At 43.5% G+C, this 12,365-nt stretch overlaps 1 protein-coding gene and 1 long non-coding RNA gene across 14 annotated transcripts in view; one reads left to right on the plus strand and one right to left on the minus strand.

Annotated features, from left to right (window-relative positions):
- The window catches only part of ARVCF (ARVCF delta catenin family member), a 770,059-nt gene extending 763,653 nt beyond the window's left edge, over nucleotides 1-6,406 (minus strand). For 12 of the 13 annotated variants that reach the window (XM_056532540.1, XM_056532522.1, XM_056532512.1 and 9 more), the window contains exon 1: nucleotides 6,194-6,404. The gene's annotated coding sequence lies outside the window, so the exon portion shown is untranslated. Of the gene's footprint in view, nucleotides 1-6,193 lie in introns of all 13 variants that reach the window. The other variant, XM_056532559.1, reaches the window with a different exon arrangement.
- A 255-nt stretch (nucleotides 6,407-6,661) lies between these two features.
- On the plus strand, nucleotides 6,662-11,071 carry LOC130283299 (uncharacterized). The gene is made up of 3 exons (XR_008846636.1): nucleotides 6,662-6,870; nucleotides 8,906-9,069; nucleotides 10,694-11,071. It is a non-coding gene; the product is annotated as an uncharacterized LOC130283299 (long non-coding RNA).
- The last annotated feature ends 1,294 nt before the right edge of the window (nucleotides 11,072-12,365 follow it).

Here is a 12,365-nt window from a genome sequence, read left to right on the forward strand (position 1 = left end):
ACATAAAATCTGTCCACTTAAAGTTCTGTAAATACAGACGATATACTGCTAACCCCAGATAAGCGCTATCAGTGGAAGGATTAAAGGGGTACTCCGGTGGAAAACTTTTTTTTTTTTTTTAAATCAACTGGTGCCAGAAAGTTAAACAGATTTCTAAATTACTTCTATTACAAAATCTTAATCCTTCCAGTACTTATTAGCTGCTGAATACTACAGAGGAAATTATTTTCTTTTTTGAACACAGCGCTCTCTGCTAACATCATCACCACGGTGCTCTCTGCTGACATCATCACCACGGTGCTCTCTGCTGACATCTCTGTCCATTTTAGAAACTATCCAGAGCAGCATATGTCTGCTATGGGGATTTTCTCCTACTCTGGACAGTTGTTAAAATGGACAGAGGTGCCAACAGAGAGCACTGTGGTCATGATGTCAGCAGAGAGCTCTGTGTTCCAAAAAGAAAATAATTTCCTCTGTAGTATTCAGAGCTAATAAGTACTGGAAGGATAAAGATTTTTTAATAGAAGAAATTTACAAATCTGTTTAACTTTCTGGCACCAGTTGATTAAAAAAAAAAAAAAAAAAAAGTTTTCCACCGGAGTACCCCTTTAAGGCTCCGGCCATTTGGGTGCATTTCTGTAGTCTATTCCCAGTTAGATATGTAGAGAAAAAAGGATCCCCCAGACTTTATGGGAATTCTGAATTGTTCAAAATGCATTAGTTATTGTCAATGTACATTACAATAGACTATAAAATTCCACATGTGACAATCCTGTGCAATTTGTTTAGGTTATGTCATACATATCAACCTCTAGCACGATATGTTCAGAGAGTTCCAGAAAGAAGGGACATCTCTATGATCCCTTAAAAAAACAGCAAATATCCTGCGCAGCCGCATACTGACCTCTTCCAGTTCTCGCTTTTCATTCTGCTTTTGGCATCACTGGGCATACTGGCCCAGCTATATCAACCTGCCTGAAACTAACTCTGTCTGGTTTCACCCAAAACAACCAACTCTATATCCTAACATGCACTAGTAAAATGAAAGCTGAGCTGTGATTGGTTGTTAAGGGAAAAATTGGACAGTCCTAAATTTAGGCAGATTCATAAATCTGGGACAATGACTTGATATACAGCAGACTCCTGGAACGGAGGAAAGTGCAAACATCTAGAACAGGCTTTCCCAACCAGGGTGCCTCCAGATTAGGGATCGGTTTGGCTGATATTATCAGCCGATATTCACGATTTTGGGTGTTATAGGTATCAGCAATTACCTTGCCGATAATCCCATAATTCACCGCACCGCCCCCACCGCACTGCGCCGCACCACTCAACGCACCGCGTCGCACCTCCCCCACCGCACCTTCTGGCTCCTGCTGCGTCCTGCGTTACGCTGTGCGCACTGACGAGTGACGTCCTCAATGCGACGTCACCGTCAGTGCGCACAGTGACAGCTCAGGAGGATGCCGCCAGAGCCAGATGTAGAGTGGACCCCGGGCCCCGGGAACAGGTAATTATAAAACCGGGGATGGGGGAGGCAATGGGGCTGGGGCGGTGCGGGGGGGGGGGGTGCGACGCGGGGCGCGGTGGCGGTGATAGGACTCAGGAGGACCCCCGGACAGGCAGGGAGAGAGAAGGTGGCACCGCAAAAGCCGCTGCAGTTCATTGATTTAAAGCGCCCGCAGGGGGGGATAAACAGCCGATAACTTATACCGGAATATCGGTATAAATTATCGGCTATCGGCCCCAACCTCCACAGATTATCAGTATCGGTCCTAAAAAAATCGATATTGGTCGATCCTTACTCCAGATGTTGCAAAACTACAACTCCTAGGATGCCTGGACAGCCTGGGGAAAGGGATCCGTCCAGGTGTTAGTGAATCTGTCTACAAGGGAAGGGGGGATCTGGAGGAGAATTTATCAAAGCTGGTAAGGGACTTTTTTGCTTATTCTATACGCATATATTGACGCATGTGTGCCAAAGCGACTTTCCGCGCGACTTTTTGAAGGCAGTGGCTTTTAAGCAAATTTTTTTTCAAAACCCTAGGTAAGCAAGTTTTCAATATTTCACTTTGCAGTAGTAGTGAATTTATTATAGCGACATTCGCAAAAAAAGTCACACGGAAGTAAAAAAAATACATCAAAGCAAAGCAAATAAAAATCCTGTCTTTTGAAAACCACTTATGTACGCGATATTAATGGGCCTGGTAAGGTATGTGAGGTGATTTTCAAAGTTTGACTTTCGTGCGACATTTTGACAAATTTTGCGCACGAAAGAAAAACCAAAGCAAAAAAGAAACTACCTATAAACAGTAACCCCCCCGACATTCGATGGCCCCGACATATGATCAAATCGACATACGATGCTTTTTTAAGTCGGGGCCATCGCATTAACTGCTATCCGACAGCGCAAAATGCTTAAGCTGCTGTCGGATAGCAGTTTAAGCATCCCGGACAGGTTCACTTACCTATCCCCGCTGCTCCGGGTCCACTTTGGGATCCTCTGGCGTTTTCTGTATCTTGTCCAGGGTCCGGGCCTCGCTTTCCGGCGTCATTATTAAGTCTCTACGCACGCCGTGCCGGCGCAGCAGCGTGATAACGTCACCAGAAAGCGAGGCCCGGACGCTGGAGAAGATGCGGAAGACACTGGGACAGCATCGGGAGCCCCTGGGAGACCATCGGGAGCGGTGAGGACCTGGTCCGGAGCGGCGGGGACAGGTGAGTATAACTTCTTATACTTTACATTGCACGAATCCCTCAACATACGATGGATTCGACAAACGATGGGTCGTTTGGAACCAATTACCATCATATGTTGAGGGACCACTGTAATGACTTTCTGAAGTAACCTTTGATAAATTCCCCTCCTGGTGTCTATATAAGTGCCTGGGCTGGGGTCTATGGGGGAGAATTATTAAAACCGGTGTAAAAAGAAGATTGGTATGGTTGCTATGGCAATCTCCCTGATATCCCTTCCCAAAACTTGTCAAGTATGCTTTTGTAAAGAATGAAGTCAAGGAGAGGAAGAGGAATAACTAAAAAACTATCTGAAAAAAAAATCTTTCTTAGATGCTCATAGTAACCATAGCTCAGCTTTTATTTCTTAACTGCTTTGGTTAAATAAAATCTCACCGGTTGCTATCGGCAGCAGAAGTTTTTTACTTTTAAAGCTGAGTTCACACAAGATACATTTTTCTGCTTGTGTTTTAGGAGTTGATAAAACGCAAATTGCAGTCGCTATTGTTTTTTTACGGCTGTATTTTCTGGGTAAACCAGTGCGTCAATTTAAGGCTAGGTTCAGACTACGGAATCTCCAGGCAGAAAATCTCCGCCCGGAGATTCCGAGTGCGGCCAGCGCTGACTGAATCAGTCGGCACTAGGACTGCGCGGACACTGCAATGTGTTCCGCGAGTATTTCCGCCTTAAGAAAAAGCAACGCCATTCTTCAGGCGGAAATTTCCAAGCGGATTTCTGTTCACAAATTCCGCTTCACAAATTCCGAAGTGTGAATTTATGAACGGAAACCCATTCACTACAATATACATTTTAGCAAGCGGAATTTCTGCCTGCAATTTCAAAGCGGAATTGCAGACGGAAATTCCGTAGTCTGAACCTAGCCTAAAATACATGCCAAACTTTACACAAGTGTGAACCCAGCCTAAGGGTGCGTTCACACTGAGTAATTCGAGAGGAATTTACTCGAGTAATTCCTCTTGAATTCTCCGCTCCAAATTAACGCACATCTCCTCTGCCCATTGACTTCAATGTTATTTCTGCTGTCCTGTTCACACTGCGGAAATTCTGCTAGCAGAATTCCGACGCTGAATTCCTTTCCACTTGAAAAAAGAGCATGTTCATTCTTCAAGCGGAATCCGCTAGCAGAAATTAATAGAAGTCAATGGTAAAAAAAAATCTGCACGACATTGTTTTCAAGCGGAATTTGAGCGGAATGCAAGAGTAGATTAAATAGCCTCCTCCTTCATTCCTCTTCATTTCCACATGGAAATTCCGCTTGAATTCCGCTCAAATTCCGCTTGATGGAGAAGGCAACAATTTCCTGACCGAAATTATTCCTCGTGAATTCCTCTTAAATTCCTCAGTGTGAACCCAGCCTAAAGCTACATTCACACTACAATATGGGCATATGGTCAGACCCGTGTCGTATCCCATTCATGTGAATCAGCTAGTGACTACCGTCGTCTCATTTTTTGGACCGTATACGGTTTTGTTGGCGGACAGGAAACTGTTGTTTGCCTCGGTTTTTAGTCAGACAATGAAACTGATATGGTTCAAAATGAGCTAACGGCTGATTCAAATTCAACGGATCCAGCAGCCATATTGCATAACAGTGGTGTGAGATGTGAAATTGAAATCCCTCCGCCCCTCCCCCCCAAATGCACGCATCTATAATATTTTCCCATAGACTTCAATCACTATTTTCCCATAGGCTGACATCACTAAGGCTGCGTTCACATCACGATTTCTCCATCCGACTTCAGTAAACGATTTTATAACTTAAAATCATATGAAATCGTATATAAAGTCGGATCCATTGACCTCTATTAAAAAATCAGATCATTACACTCATCCGATTTGATCCGCCTCCGATTTCACACGATTTTTGTTCAGGTCTGAAATCGGGGTCAAACACCATTTCAGAACCGAACAAACATCGTGTAAAATCTGATACGGATCAAATCAGATGTGTGTAATGGATCCGATTTTTTAATAGAGGTCAATGGATCCGACTTTATATACGATTTCATACGATTTTAAGTTATAAAATCGTTTACTCACGTCGGATGGAGAAATCGTGATGTGAACGCAACCTTAGTGATGTCAGCCTATGGGAAAATAGTGATGGAAGTCTATGGGAAAATATTATGGATGCGTACATTTGGGGGGGGGGGGGCGGAGGGATTTAAATTTCACATCTCACACCACTGTTATGGATGGAGAAATCGTGATGTGAACGCAGCCTAAAGCGAATAGGATGGGAAAGGGAAAAAGACTAAACAAATGTGACTGATGACATCATGGTCAACAGTGACATCATAACAGAATGGAAGACATGTCAGTGTGAACATCTTTCCGTCCAGCTATACTGAATCATACGGTGAGATTTACGGTGAGATTTAGAAAGCGCTGCCATAACCCGAAGGTTATATCTTTCACTTCACGGCGGTGATGTCCCTGGTTTACTGGATCAGTATTCAATATCAATGGAGAATATGAGAAAGAAATTAAATACAACCCAAAAGACAATACAAGATATTCATGTGAGCTATCTTCTCCAGTTCCCGCAAAACTACAACTCCCAGCATGCCCGGACAGCCGACGGCTGTCCGGGCATGCTGGGAGTTGTAGTTTTTCAACAGCTGGAGGGCGACAGTTTGGAGTCCACAACTATAGGAGAATATCATCACCTACAAGTAAATAGCTGGAAATGTCTCCACCACCTCCATACAACTCATTCCTTTTTGGTTTTCTGTCTTGGTTACCTGGCACTTTAACCCTTGACAGGGATGTGATCCTACTTTATACCAGTAACCAATAGGATCCGGCAGGGATGACAGAATCACTGACATGAGCAGGAATGGTTCTTTAAAGTTAGGTCCCAGCAGTGCAGAGAAGTAGCTGGGATCTGGACTGATGTGATCAGGGCTCAAGTCCTGCAGGAACGGAGTTCCTGCACTTTTTTCCCAGTAGGAACACTGTTCCCATTAGCAGGAGTTCTGCAGGACCAGCTTTTGAGTGGAAATCTTGGGTGAGTTCCTGCACTTTTTTCCCCCTAGGACTTGACCCCTGGATGTGATGATACATATGTGGCCAAATACAAAGTACATGTCATATCTTCAATGCTGAAAAATGCCTGACAGTGAATGGAGCATCATGGTATGTGACAGCTCCTACACATCAGGGACCTGACCAGTGCTGGGGTCAAAGTTCACATGCACCCCCAATGCTGATGCCACCCCAGCCCCTGTCTATGAGGGTGGGCAGCCCTGTGTGATGACAGGACAGCTGCTACAGCACCAGTCACCATGACAGCTCTATTACTATAGGAACAGCAGCATCTCCCACTCTCATCGCACAGCACATCACTCCATCCATGTCCGTCCCCAGCCATGACCCCCCATTATCCCAGCGCCGACACTATTCCATCCCCAGCTCTTCCTCCGCTGCCATTTACCTTCAGTCCACAGCCGAGCCGTCCCCTGGGTATCGTATTCTCCAAACGGGCGGGTTCCGCTCTCACGGCAGCCCCGGGGTTCGCTGTTATTGTCTTGTCAGAACCGCCCAGGCCGGGCACGCCCCCTCCTCCGGGAGAACAGCGACCTGCCGGTGAAAGGCGGAGCTCCGAGCGGCATCACTAATCAAATGGGAGGGGCAGGGCCGCCGCTAATTACCTTACATCACTCCAATGTCCCGCCCACTCGTCGCTAAGGAGCCCAGGATACGGCGAGCTGCTGATGGAGCGAGCGCGCCGTCCTCTGCCTAGCAACCCCAATAGCAACAAGGATACTAGGCAGTGTATATTGCCTGGAAGCTGATTGGCTACTGTAACTGCCGCTCATAACATATTTGTCTGTGATTGGCTAGAAAAGATCTCTAGTGAGTCTGCCCGTAACGCCGTGAGGGTGAATGACAGAGAATGTGAACAGAAGATGTGTTTTCTCTTTTATAGTTGTGACAGAACATGGACGTTCTAGATTGTTCCATTGTACAATTATATAAGAAATCCTTGTGGATTATATTACCAAGCTTTACTATGAGAAATAGGCTTCTAACAGCAAACTATAGCATTGAAGAACACACACGTAGGCCTCATTCATATCACTCTGCTGCTCCATCATCAGTATTAAATAGGTATGCTGACATATACCATGGCGTACTCGCATTAACCCCTTAAGGACTCAGGGTTTTTGCACTTTCGTTTTTTCCTCCTTACCTTTAAAAAAATCATAATTCTTTCAATTTTGCACGTAAAAATCCATAGGATGGCTTATTTTTTTGCGCCACCAATTCTACTTTGTAATGACATCAGTCATTTTACCCAAAAGTCATTAAAAAAAAATCATTGTGTGACAAAATTGAAGAAAAAACGCCATTTTGTAGCTTTGGGAGGCTTCCGTTTCAACGCAGTAAATTTTTCGGTAAAAATGACACCTTATCTTTATTCTGTAGGTCCATACGATTAAAATGATACCCTACTTATTTAGGTTTGATTTTGTTGTACTTCGGGGAAAAATCACAACTATGTGCACGAAAATTAATACATTTAAAATTGCCATCTTCTGACCCCTATAACTTTTTTATTTTTCCGCGTATGGGGCGGTATGAGGGCTAATTTTTATGCACCATGATCTGAAGTTTTTAGCGCTACCATTTTTGTATTGATCGGACATTTTGATCGCTTTTTATTCTTTTTTTCACCATATAAAAAGTTACCAAAAATAAGCTATTTTGGACTTTGGAATTTTTTTGCGCGTACACCATTGACCGTGCGGTTTAATTAATAATATATTTTCATAATTCGGACATTTCTGCACGCGACAATACCACATATGTTTATTTTTATTTACACAGTTTTTTTTATGGGAAAAGGGGGGTGATTCAAACTTTTATTAGGGAAGGGGTTAAATTATTTTTATTAACTTTTTTTTCCACTTTTTTTTTGCAATGTTATAGCTCCTATAGGGGACTATAACACTGCACACACTGAACTTTTACATTGATCATTGTTATCCCAAAGGATAACATTGATCAATGATTCTGCCGCTTGACTGCTCATGCCTGGATCTCAGGCACTGAGCAGTCATTCGGCGATCGCACAAACAGGAGGAAGGTAGAGGCCCTCCTTGTGTGTTCCAGTTGTTCGAGACGCTGCGATTTCACTGCGGCGGTCCCGAACAGCCGACTGAGCTAGCCAGGATATGTTTACTTTCACTTTAGACGCGGTGATAAACTTTGAACGCCACATCTAAAGGGTTAATAGCGTGCGGCACCACGATCAGTGCCGTGTGCTATTAGCTACGGGTCCGACCCACTATGATGCGTTATAGAAAGGGAGTGGACTCAGGGTGTACAGGTACGCTCTGAGTCCTTAGAGGGGTACTCCGGGGAAGTTAAGAAAAATAAAAATGCCCCAAAGCCATCACAATACCTGTTCTGTGTCCCTGTAGTTATTCATGTGATTTTGTCAGTTCCTTTGGCCCCTGATGTCTCCTAAATACTTTTTTCTCCTTATCTGCAGCACAGACTACAACTCCCAGAATTCAGCTCTGTGTAATGGCTGCCAGCCAACTGCTTTCACTATCTGTGTGCAGACACTAGAGATGAGCGAATTTACAGTAAATTCGATTCGTCACGAACTTTTCGGCTCGGCAGTAGCTGACTTTTCCTGCATAAATTAGTTCAGCTTTCCGGTGCTCCCGTGGGCTGGAAAAGGTGGATACAGTCCTAGGAAAGAGTCTCCTAGGACTGTATCCACCTTTTCCAGCCCACGGGAGCACCGGAAAGCTGAACTAATTTATGCAGGAAAAGACATCAACTGCCGAGCCGAGAAGTTCGTGATGAATCGAATTTACTGTAAGTTCGCTCATCTCTAGCAGACAATGCAGATCACACACACACACACACTGGGGGAGATTTATCAAACTGTGTGAGAGAAAAAGTGGAGGGATTTTCCCACAGCAACCAGCTAACAAGCTAGTTGTGATTGGCTGCATATGGGGAAATCTCTCCACTTTTTCACAGTTTGATAAATCTGGGCCACTGTACATGTCTTTTCTTCTATACCTCCTCCTGCTATAAATATTTGTGTGTTCGGAATGGCAGCATATTCAAGAGAAAAACTGCAGCTATGTGCTCAGTTGTGACTAAAAATGTTTTCTCTCACAAGGTCCTCACACAGTGAGGGGAGGGGAGGTGTGGCTGTACAGCCAGTGCTCTCGCCCAAACAGAAATCAGACATAGATCAGGTGATGTTGTCTTGATGGGAGGGGCTGCTCTCACTGAGGAGACAACGTGGATCTAAAAAATGAATTTTTCTCACACTTCCTGCATGTAAGTAACAGCTGAAAGAGGAAAACTGTTGTATATAGCTAATGAATTATATTTAGACGAATGCATAGGTTGGTGAGAGGGAAAGCATGGGCTATGGATTTAGTTCCCCGGAGTACCTCTTTAAGTGGTTAAAGCCATAGGAGGAATTTATTTATCCTGCCTTCATCTTTCTGAGGCTTTAGTATTATTATTACTATTTTTTAAATGAGAGCATATACGTACGACCTGGTCACAGTCCAGATGTGTGAAGCACATTCATGACGTAAGCATGCTTCATACTCCATGGGGGAGATTTATCATTGGGTTTACCCATTTTTCTTGTGTACATTTTTTGGTGCAAGCATTTCACAGTGACTTTCATTGCGTCTTTTTTGATAGAGCGAAAAGCAAGTACTCTATTTTTTTGTGTATTGTGGAATACATTTTACAGTGGATGCTAATTTATCATGTGTGTTTTTTTTGTTTAGACATATTTTTTTGCATAAATATGTTTTTTTTTACTCAAAAATACATAAAAAAAGGACACGTAGGAAAGTGTTCTACCGAGACAGCCGGGGGATGCAAGAGCTGTCCCTGAACACTGCTAAACTGCAACTACTCCCATCATGGGACAGAGCCTGTCCCATGATAGGAGTAGTTGTAGTACCGAAGCACTGAGAGACGGCACTTGCACTCCCCCCCCCCCCCCCGGCTGCGGGACTATTTTGGGACAGTTAGGACTACTACTCCCATCATGGACAGACTCTGTCCATGATGGGAGTTATAGTCCAGGGGCTGAGGGGAAGATCGCACCTGGTCATTCTCCAGAGACCTGCTGCGATCCGCATTTGTTAACTGTAAAAGCCAGTGGCACATGCGGCTCCACTGCGATGCACACCGGCACACGGCGGGAAAAACTGTATACGCTGTCACAATTCATAATCCCTGCCGTCGGAGACAAGAGCTCTGATTGGTGAATAGCTATTCACCAATCAGAGCTCCTGTCTCCTTGTGGCGGGGATTATGAATTATGGGAGCTGTATACAGGAGCTGGCGGGGAGCTCAGTGGAGCTGCAGGCGCTGCTGGTTTTACAGTTAATAAATGCGGATCACAGCGGGTTTCTGGAGAATGACCTGCTGCGATCTGCCCCTCAGAGTCTGTCCCATGATGGGACTAGTGGTAGAACTGCAGCACTGAGGGATGGCAATTGCACATCCCCCAGCTGCGGGACTTTTAGGACTACTACTCCCATCATGGACAGACTCTGTACCATGATGAGAGTAGTAGTCCAAGGGCAGAGGGACAAATCGAAAGGGGGTCTCACTCCTGAGACCCTTTGTGACCTTTACTGCTCCACCCCCTAGTGATGATGCCATTAGGGGGCAGAGCTACACAGTCCAGGCCTAACTGTGTTCTCATTTTGCGTTTTGCATAATGAGAACAGAGCCTTTCTGGCAGTGTGTTCCCAAACAGGGAGACTCCAGCTGTTGCTTAACTACAGCACCCCATGATGGGAGTTGTAGTTTAGCAACAATCAGAGGCTCCCTGTTTAGGAACACACTGCTCTATGTGTGCTCTCCCCAGGGGGGAGGGCAAAAAATGTACTAACCCATATTTCTTGTTTTTCTTTTCTTCTCATTTCAGATACATGAATGTGGTGGACTACGTCAGATTCAGTGAACTGCGACGATGACCAGAGTTTTTAAAATTTCAATAAAATGGTTAACAAGGGCTGTGGGGAAGTGTTTTTTTAAATAAAAAATTTCAATTTTTTTTCAGGCTTAGTAGTGGAAGCTGTCTTATAGACGGAATCCATTACTAAGCCGGGGCTTAGAGTTAGCCTCAAAATCAGCTAGCGCTAACATTAGGCTGTTGCTGCTTGGTTGGTATCTGGCTGAAACTGAAAATAGAGGGGAAAAGCTGAGGTGTATTTGCTGGTGGACAAAAAATTTCAATGAAATCCTGGCCTCAAAGCAATAAAACAAAATCCCTGTGTCCACTTTTCCTGTGAGGTGCAGCTCAGGTGTACAAATAGAACTGTGTGGAGATTTAGAACTTTGCACAAAATTTATCATGTGCCTTGCACAAGTATAAAATACACCAATACAGTGAAATTGAACCAAATTTAGACCAACCAAAACGATCTCCAAAAAACTTCTACCTACACCAACATTGACAAATTTCCATGAGTATCAGCAGCCAGGACTCACCCACTGCTAATGTCAAGTTTATTGTGGCATCAGGCTACTTGCACACTGCTGCCTTTAACCCCTTAAGGACCAGCACAAGTAAACCTGTAGGCCCCTGAAAGACCAGGCCTGTTTTTTCAAATGGGGGATGTCTGTCTTTATTAGAGAATAACTCTGGTAAAGTTTTGCCAATCACAATAATTCTGACATTGTTTTTTTGTCACAAGTTGTCCTTCATGTAGATAGTAAAAGTAAGCCAATATCATTTGTATTTTTTTTTACAATGCAAAAAATCATGACATTTTTTAAAAATGTACGATTTTTTGCTATTTTAACACTAATAGGTTGCATATATTTATACTTACTGACCAAATAGTTTACGAAACTTATACTTTCAGATGTCAACTTTATTTTGACAGCATTTTTTGTTTTTAATTAACATTTTAAATTAATTAGAAGCCTAACAATTTAAATTGAAAATTTGAAAAGTACATCTTTTTTTATGTGCTATGCAAGGTTTGCAGAAGTTTAAAGGTGGTAGAACATAGGAACACCCCCCCAAATGACCCCATTTTAAAAACTAGACCCCTAAAGGTATTCGTTAGGGGTGAGTATTTTAACACTATAGTTTTTTGGCAGGAATTATTACAAAGTCAGTGTTAAAAATTCAAAATTTGCAATTTTTCACAAATGCATCATTTGTGGGACATATTTTTTGTACATCACTTCTGATATTGCAAGAAATGCACCCTATATTTTATTAAGCTACTCGGCCCGTGTTTGGAAATATCCCCGCTTAGGCCATATTTGGTTCCTTGGCGGCGTATTAGGACCCAGAAGCAGAGGAGCGCCATTTGGCTTTCAGGGCATAATTTTAGGCCGAATGGATTGTAGGCCGCACTTCATGCCTGCAAAGGGTTTTAGCTGCCAGAACCATACCGCACCCCCACAAGTGACCCCATTTTGGAAACTACTCCCCCTAAAGTATTCATCTAGACCAAAAGTGAGTACTTTGAGTCCTTTTTGTGTGGCTGGAATGGATACAATGTCAGTGGAAAAATTTTAAATTTTTTTTTTTCCACAAATGCATTATTTGTGGGACATATTTTTTGTACATTGCATCTGAA

This window comes from Hyla sarda, chromosome 1 (assembly GCF_029499605.1).
Source record: "Hyla sarda isolate aHylSar1 chromosome 1, aHylSar1.hap1, whole genome shotgun sequence".
Lineage (NCBI taxonomy): Eukaryota > Metazoa > Chordata > Amphibia > Anura > Hylidae > Hyla > Hyla sarda.